The following is an 8526-nucleotide window of genomic DNA, read 5'->3' as shown; positions in this document are numbered from 1 at the left end:
GACAGTTTTTCTTGAAGGCTGTTTAATTACATTTTAACTTTGAAAGTACGTTGATTTGCCAGGTTCAGTAGGGCGGCGAATGGTTGCTGTACCAGTGGGGAAATAATGGCCAGTAGAAAAATTCAGAAGTTATAACTTGATAGTATTGTTGCTGGGGTCATTAGTAACTGCTTTGTTGTTGTTGTCGTCGTCTTTCTGGTTCTCCCCTCTCTGTGTGGTCTGTGAAAGAGGATTGTGATATTCTGTTGAGAATTTCAACCGCCCTTGCCCCCTTGTCAACTCCTCTTAACCCATGGTAGTTCATTTTTGTTTGGGTATTCCCTGGAAGCCAGATACTGTGTTTGTAAAGTTCAGTCAAGTATTTTCATCTTTGTTTCATTAGCCTGGATATCAAGAGCAGTTTTAAACAGTTATGATGACTGTGCTGGTAGAGCCTTTGTTGATGTGTTTAAGTGCCTTTTTTATGTTTCTCCACATGCTGCCAACAAACTGTATTTTGAGGAGGTTTATATATATTGGTGGCATTGTGCTTTGAGAAGACATTAAATAAAATTTATTTTAAAAAAAGAGAAAAAAGAGCAGGTGTGGCCGTTCCCTGCTTGATGTCATAATGTCATTTCTGAATGTACATGACAAAAGTCATGTACAGATTCTGTTTTGCACCGTGTGAAAATATCCCTCCTCTTCTTTTCCAGGGGCAAAGTAGCGTTCATCACCGGAGGTGGCTCTGGGATTGGATAGCTTTGTGCTATTGGAAGTCGTCAAACTGTACCAGTTTGACGGCTCTCCTAACAGCCCATGAAGAACTTCATGCCACAGCTTGAAAATTTGGTATAACCTGTTTTTCTGATGACCAGATGGCACTGCCTTTTGGAAACAAATCAAAGTTTTGGTGGAGGCAGCCTTGCTGAGATCCCCATCAGAGTGGAAGGCAGCGGATTTGTTCAGGAGGAAGTTGTCCCGCACAAGAAGATGACAGCCAGCCTGGTGTTGTGGTTAGACTGCCTGGCTAGGATCTGGGAGACCCAGGTTCGAATCCCCACTCTGCCATGGAAGCTCACTGGGTGACCTTGGGCCAGTCACACTCATTGTGGCCCTGTTCACATTACCGTTCTAAACCAGATGTTATTCGTTGTTGGCCCAATTTCAAGTAAAGTCAGGGGTCATTTCCTGCAGGAGCGCACAGGAGCAGAGCTCCGGCAGTAAAGAGCCCAGGGGGCGGACACATGCAACAAGCCCCACCTCCTGCTCCCAGCAGCCCTCAGTCAGAGCAAGAAGCAGCCAGGTAAGCTGCAGAGCTCCCCCCGGTCCAAAACAGTCCAGTGGCTTTAAGACCAAGTTTTATTCAGGTACAAGCTCTCCCTCCTCTGCGAGGACAGATCTGCACGTTCCCCCCCCCCACTAGCTAGCAATCCAAAACAGTCCAGTGGAGCCTGAGCGGTGGGTGTTGCCTTCCGACACACTTCCGGTGATGTCAGGGGTGTGGCATATGCAAATGAGTTATGCAAATGAGTTATGCTAATAAGCTCCTGCACCTATTTTTCTACGAAATTACCCCTGCTACTGCTACAGACAGACTAATACAGCTACCCATCTTGATCTATCTGACTAAAGCAGTTCAACATTATTTGCTACACTTGTGACCAATGCTCCCAATGTGGAGTCTTGTGAGCAAAAAAATCTACTTTGTGAGCTACTGGCATTAAAGTTGTGAGCAAGCGATTTGGCTACTGCATAAATTAGTTTGCTCTGGAGCCATCCTTCCTGAGCTAAGACAAAAATGTGTGAGCTGGAGGCTAAAAAACTGTGAGCTAGCTCACAGTAACTCAGCTTAGAGGGAACACTGATGAGTACAGCAATGAACCTGATTGTTGACAATTGTGTTTCAGCAACTATGTTTACATTTTTGCATACAGATCAGCATTTTATGTGTGGCATATACCTGAACAGCTAAACAGAACCTGCAAAGATTCACTCCATCTAGAGACCCACTGCAGTAGTTATTCATAGCTTTAACCATTGTCACAGCTGCTGGATAACCAGGGTCAAAGATCATTTTAAACACTACCACAGCATAAGCTGATGACTGTAGATTTCCCAGTAACAGTCACTCTGGTGGGGTAGCATCCAAGATCAGTGTTATGAGTAGGTCTGTGTGCTATAAAAGGAAAACGTTTTGAATTTGGACAGAGATGACTGACTATTTCATTGGAACTGGACTACACCTGGAGGTTAGGAGATCTGGTGCAAGTTTAATGTTTGCTGAGATCTATTTGCTTCTACTTTTTTTGTATATTTGTAAGTAAAGACCACATAAAATCCCAACAGAAGCAGAATTGCCCAACTGTGAGAATTTCTTACACAATTCCTTTATTTTTTTAGTTGTCATGTTTGCAGATGAAAACACACAGCCAAAAGGCTAAAAGATAACTAATCAGGAGTTAGTGATTTAATATGTACCCCTCCATGCCAGTGTGGTGTAGTGATTAAGAGTGTTGGACTAGTATCTGCGAGACCTGGGTTTAAATCCCCATTTGTGCCATGGATACTCGCTGGTTTACTTGGGCCAGTCACATTCTCTCACCTCACAGGATTGTTGTGAGGATAAAATGGAGAAGAGAACAATGTGAGCCGCTTTGGGTCCCCATTGGGGAGAAAGGTAGGGTACAAAGGAATTAAATAAATCAGTTTCTAAATTAAATCAGAGAAATGGATGATTTCTTAAAATATTACTTCTACAGACTCTTTGTCTCACTTAGGTAAACAAAAATACAGATATTACAGCCTCCCACTCCCATTTTCAGAGGTTCCTGGACATAAAGTGTCATAAGACCAGTGGTCCACCTAGTCCAGCATCCTGTCTCACACAGTGGCCAGCACTCTTTGGATGGCCAGCAGGGCATAGAAGCTGGGACTTTCCCCTGATGTTGCCTCCTGGTTCTGGGATTCAGAGGCTTAGTGCCTCTGAATGTGGAGGTTGCCCTCAGTCACTACAGCTAGTAGCCATTGATATCCTCCATGAATCTATCTAATCTCCTTTTAAAGCTGGTTATTTCTGTGGCCATCAATACATCTTCTGGCAGCGAATTCCACATTTTAATCACTCTGTATAAAGTAGTATTTCCTTTTGTCAGCCCTGAACCTACTGCCCATCAGCTTCATTGGATGCCCTCAAGTTGTAGTATTTTGGGAGAGAGAAAAATGTTTCGTTGTCAACTTGCAGAATTTTATAAACCTGTATCATGTCCCCCATTAGTTGTCTCTTTTCTAAACTGAAAAATCCCAAGCTCTTCAGCCTTTCATCAAACCCCCTAATCATCTTGGTTGCCCTCCGCTGTACTTTTCCCAGCTCTGCAATGTCCTTTTGGAGATACGGTGAGCAAAACTGTACACAGTATTCCAAATGAGGCTGCACCATAGATTTATACAGGGGCATTACAATATTGGCTTTTTTATTCTCAGTCCCTTTCCTAATAATCCCTAAAACAGAATTTGCCTTTTTCACCACTGCAACACACTGGGTTGACACTTTCATTGAGCTATCCACTACGACCCTAAGATTCCCCCCCCCTTCAGTCTCAGCTCCATTAGCCTATAGTTGAAGCTGGGATTTTTTGTCTCGATGTGCATCACCTTACACTTACCAATATTGAACTTCATTTGCCACATTGTTGTCCACTCACCCAGTTTGTGGAGGTCCTCTTGGAGCTCTTCACAGTCAGCCTTGGTTTTCACCATCCTGAATAATTTCATGTCATCTGCAAACTTGACCACTGCACTACTCACCCCTAGTTCCAGATCATTTATGAATAAATTAAATAGTACCAACCACGGTACTGATCCTTGTGGGACCCAACTGTTTACTTCCCTCAATTGTGAGAAGTGTCCATTGTTTCCTGCTCTTTGCTTCCTGTCATTTAACCACTTTTTAATCTATAGGAAAAGCAATCCTTTTATCCCATGACTGCTAAATTTTCTCAGGAGTTAAAGAATAATGACCATGAGCTGGATCCAATGATCCACATCCACAAGGAAAGTGGATTTTTGTGTAAAGCTGTGGATCTTCTCTACTCCCCCCCCCCCCAGCAGTTTCTAACTTTGGGACACACAAGTAGTGATAGCGAAGTATGTCAGTAGGCTACAGTGGGGGGAGGGGTGAAATCACTCCTCCCTCCCTCTTCGGACTGATATTTGGGTTGAGAGGCAGCCTGCCATTATGTAGAATGTTCTTCACCATTTATTGTCTTGGATGGCAGCGGAAGAAATTTTTTTAAAGTGACCTTTCATGATGGAAGGGTAGTCTAAGCTAAACACTGGAAGAATCTGCACTATTATTGGACAATGTGGATAATATACTTTCTTCTCAATCAGTGAAGGAACTCAGAATGACAGATTTCCTGCAAACTTTTAAAAAACCTTCTGTGCACATTTGTTGAAATTTGTGAGTTGGGCCCAGTCAGATTTTTCACTTAATTTCACCCAGTTGCCTTCCTTATTACAGCCTCTATTCCATGTGGATTTTGTCCTTGGAGAACCCACGAACCCCAGCATAGTCTTTCTAGTGGCAAAGTATGACTTGCAGTATAATGCTTTACTGCCCTCACTTTCTCCCCTTACCTCTAAGTAACAAAGGAACATTTTATGAAGACAATGTGACAAGCCAAAAATAAAATCTTCAATTCTGAAAATTAAGAGGAAACAACTTTTATTTTTAATTTTTCTGTGTTCTGTGCATGGTAAAAGATAACACATTTTATTCTGGAGTTTCCTGTCATTCCAGCACGGAGTAAGTTTTAAAGCTTCCTTTGTCAGATAAAGCATCAAAATTACCATGGCACACATGAGGCTAACCCTACACACAAACACTCTTCAATGAACAGCTTTCACCCTCAGCCTTAACTAGACAGAATTTATATTTCTTCTAATTGGATATGGTGTATGACTGTAACAGGGAAAAAATAAATGACTGAGATACTTCAGTATCATTTTTAGAGAGTGCAAGACTTTATAGCATTCTTTACACAAAACATATGAAACTGGCATACAAAGATGAAATGTACAAAACAAAAAGAATTCGCTCCAAGAACTGGAAAGGTACAACATACTAATTTGATTTCTAGCGCAGGGACATTACAATACACGATGCACATTATGAAACATTCCCATGTCATAAAGCAAAGAAGCAAACCATCAGGGTTAAGGCTGTGTTGCTCACAAACATCCACTTAAGTGTTGTACATTCATCAGAAACGATCATTTGGGATTCATTCTATACTACAGTAGAAACGTTTTCCATACATACTTCAAGCACAGACCTTTTAAATCGTTGGTCACAATTCATCTTCATCAGCATTTTTGGTGAACATTATGACTTTCTACCTTGCTGCTATCTTTAAAACAAACATTTCCTCACACAACAAGCATAACTTAATGGGCACTTGTTTTCATTATGGCAACACTAGGTCCTTAATTATCAAAGAAAAAAATAACTGTAAAGTTGAAAGCTCTGCACTGTTTGCAAAGGTCAACAACATTAGACAATATTTTTCTTGTTACTTGGCTGAAACTTTAGTCAATGTAAAAACTTCACTAGTATTTAAGTTTTCTTTTTTCACATTTAAAAAACCCTTCAATATACAGTTTATAATTTACCCAAAAATGAACCAGTGAATGCCTGACAGTATTTTTGAGCTTCTTCTCAGCAAGTGTTTCCTTTGAACAAACACATGCACACCTGCACTCATCTTGATATGCTACTGCTCATTATTCATTGCCACAAAGAAAATGTCTCTATTGCAAACATAAATTAAAATTACTTTTAAAATATTGAGCAACCTATGGCTAGGGTTGCCATCTCCCTGGTTGGGGCAGGGGATTTCCTGATTTCAGGGGCCCCAATCTGCTGCCGGCCAGCGGGAAAGCCCCACCCCTGAACAACACTGTCCCATGGGGACACAGCCAATGTGATAACATCATTGGTAGTGATGTCATCATGCTGGGGCCGTTGCACTGAGACACTCTAGCATTCGTGGGGGAACTCAATGGTTACCATAGAGTTTTTGCCCTGAATGCTAGAGCACTGCCACGCAATAGCCTCAGTGTGATGATATCACCACCGGTGACATCATCGCACAACAGAAAAATCCCAAGGAGGAGCTGGGAGCCCCCCACGGTGCGAAAAGTAAGACCTGGCAACCCTACCTATGACTGTTAATCCAATTTAAAATTGCAGTGCAGTTGTGTCCTAGGCTGCATCTGTGGGTTTGGTAGGGTTGCCAAATGTTACCTACCTTGCCGGCGGGGGACTCCTGCGCGGCTCCTGGTGCGCGCGCGCCGCATGCACATCACAGGGAAGTGATGTAATGCCCCCAGTGTGCCCGGCGTAATAATGTCACTTCCCTGTCATGTACACGCTGGGGCGGGGTTCCCCCCGGGGCCTGATTCCCCAGCGTTGGGGAACAGGCCTCTGGGGCGGGGGGATTTTTGCCCCCCGGTGGGATTTGGCAGCACTAGGGTTTGACCATGCAGCAAGTTTGGATGTAACGTTGCATGTACGTAATCCTAGATATTAGTTCAGTAAGGTAAACACTGTCATTCTGGTAATAGCTGGTCGGAAACAAAAGTAAAAACTGGCTTTTTTCCATTAAAAGAACTACTTTTATGTAATGGTTGTAGTTTTTTGGAAATTCGTAACCCAATTGTTTCTTGTTAGATTCCTTTTTAAAAGCAAACCAACCTGATGAAAATCACACATCTTTGTCAGTCTTTACATGAAAACTGCTGGCTTGTTCAGCCTCAGAACCATGCAGAGAAGAAACAGATTTAATTCTTCCACTCAGTTTTGGTAACTGAAACCAGCTCTCTTGTTAGTAGAGAGTCTAGTTTCGATTATAGAAAATGAGTGCAAATTCAGGCTTAAACCTGTTCCTTCTCTGCATGACCCTGAGGCAAATTGAGGCTATATGAGCCTGCTGCTTGCAGAGGTGTGATTTGCAACTTCTTGTTTTTGCCCTGTTGCTGAGCTTTCAAAGGTGTCCTCCAAAGATCTGACATTCATCAGGGCTCCAAACTAGCACCAGCTTACAATAGTGTGCATCACTGTATCATTTTTACAAATTCTTAAGAATTTAACATGGAAGAACCAGGATCTAAAGGTATTGGAGGGAAGGCCACATCACTCTTAACATGTTATCATTGTAAAGGAAAGAAGCAATAATTCAAATGTGAGTCAAGGTAGTAATAGTTAATATAGCATTCCTGTTACTTATTCAAGTTAAGAAACTGTTACTTAAAAAGAAACATTTTAAGGAATGTATGGAACATGACTGCATGCATGAAATGGTCTCCAGATGTCAATTCATAACATTTTTTAATGATTCCCTAAAATAAATCAATGGAAACTGCTCTTACACATGTTCCATTGAAATATGCCAAGTTCATAAAAGCACAGATCTTCACTGGTGGGCAGTGCTCCTAATCCCTCTTTACACTGCCAGTATAATCCTAAAAAAATTTATGCCCTTCGATTGAAGTCAGTAGGCTTACAAGGGAGTAGCTCAGTTTAGGATTGCACTGCGTGTGAGTTATTTCAGTACCTATTTTTAATCCCTACAAATATTTCTTTGTTGTGAGATTTTTTTTATTTATTACAAAAGCTTAATAGCATCACAAGCGTAAACTGGATTGGTTGACAATGTGCACTGAATTCAGTCTGTAGTAATAATACACTTAACAGTGTGTGAGTTCCTTTATATTATACAATTACTAGACAGCTTAATGTTTGTTGCTGTTGTTTACATCATTAATAAATACATCTAAAATTACAAATAAGATATCCCTTTTCTCAAAACACTTAAATATCTTTAAAGGTGGTTCAGTGGCCAAGATTAATGGTGCCTAGTATCTATTTTCTTGGCAGATACTTCTTTATTCATCTAAGAACCATAACATTAGATTCATTTTAAGAAGATAACTTTACAGTACAGCTGTTCTGTTAGTCTATCAGAGAAATGATTAAAGCATGAAAAAATTAACTCTGCTGCTTTAATCAAATATAATGTATCAGCTTTCCAGCTAATGTGTTATGGGCCAGCTAGGCAATTATTTTAGTTTTCCCAACATCATCTTATTGAACTCGTTAAAGAAGGTCTGAAGCAAAATATTGGGCTCTGCCCAAACTTGAAGAGGGGATAAACTGAAATTTTACAAAAACAAACAACCTTCCATTCTGCAGGATGGTAGATATTGATGCCAACCTGACTGAGCAAAGCAAAACCAAAGAAGAAATGCAAGATTATTTCAGCTATAGGAACTATGCTGATCAGTTGTCCTCTTTTATGCGGTTGGAGGCAGCACATGATCCCGCATGGCTAGAATGTGTATTTTTTAATCACTTTATGTAATGTGTATAAAAATGTATATATGCTCCTTAGTATTACTGGATGTTTTATATTTAAAAAATCCTTTTGTCAGAATGTATATAGTTCCCAGCGTTTTAAGTTGTATGATTTGCATGTCAGCTATGTA

The sequence above is a fragment of the Gekko japonicus genome, unplaced genomic scaffold, assembly GCF_001447785.1.
Source record: "Gekko japonicus isolate JY-2015 unplaced genomic scaffold, Gekko_japonicus_V1.1 scaffold24, whole genome shotgun sequence".
Taxonomy (NCBI): domain Eukaryota; kingdom Metazoa; phylum Chordata; class Lepidosauria; order Squamata; family Gekkonidae; genus Gekko; species Gekko japonicus.
This window is presented reverse-complemented; position numbering follows the sequence as displayed.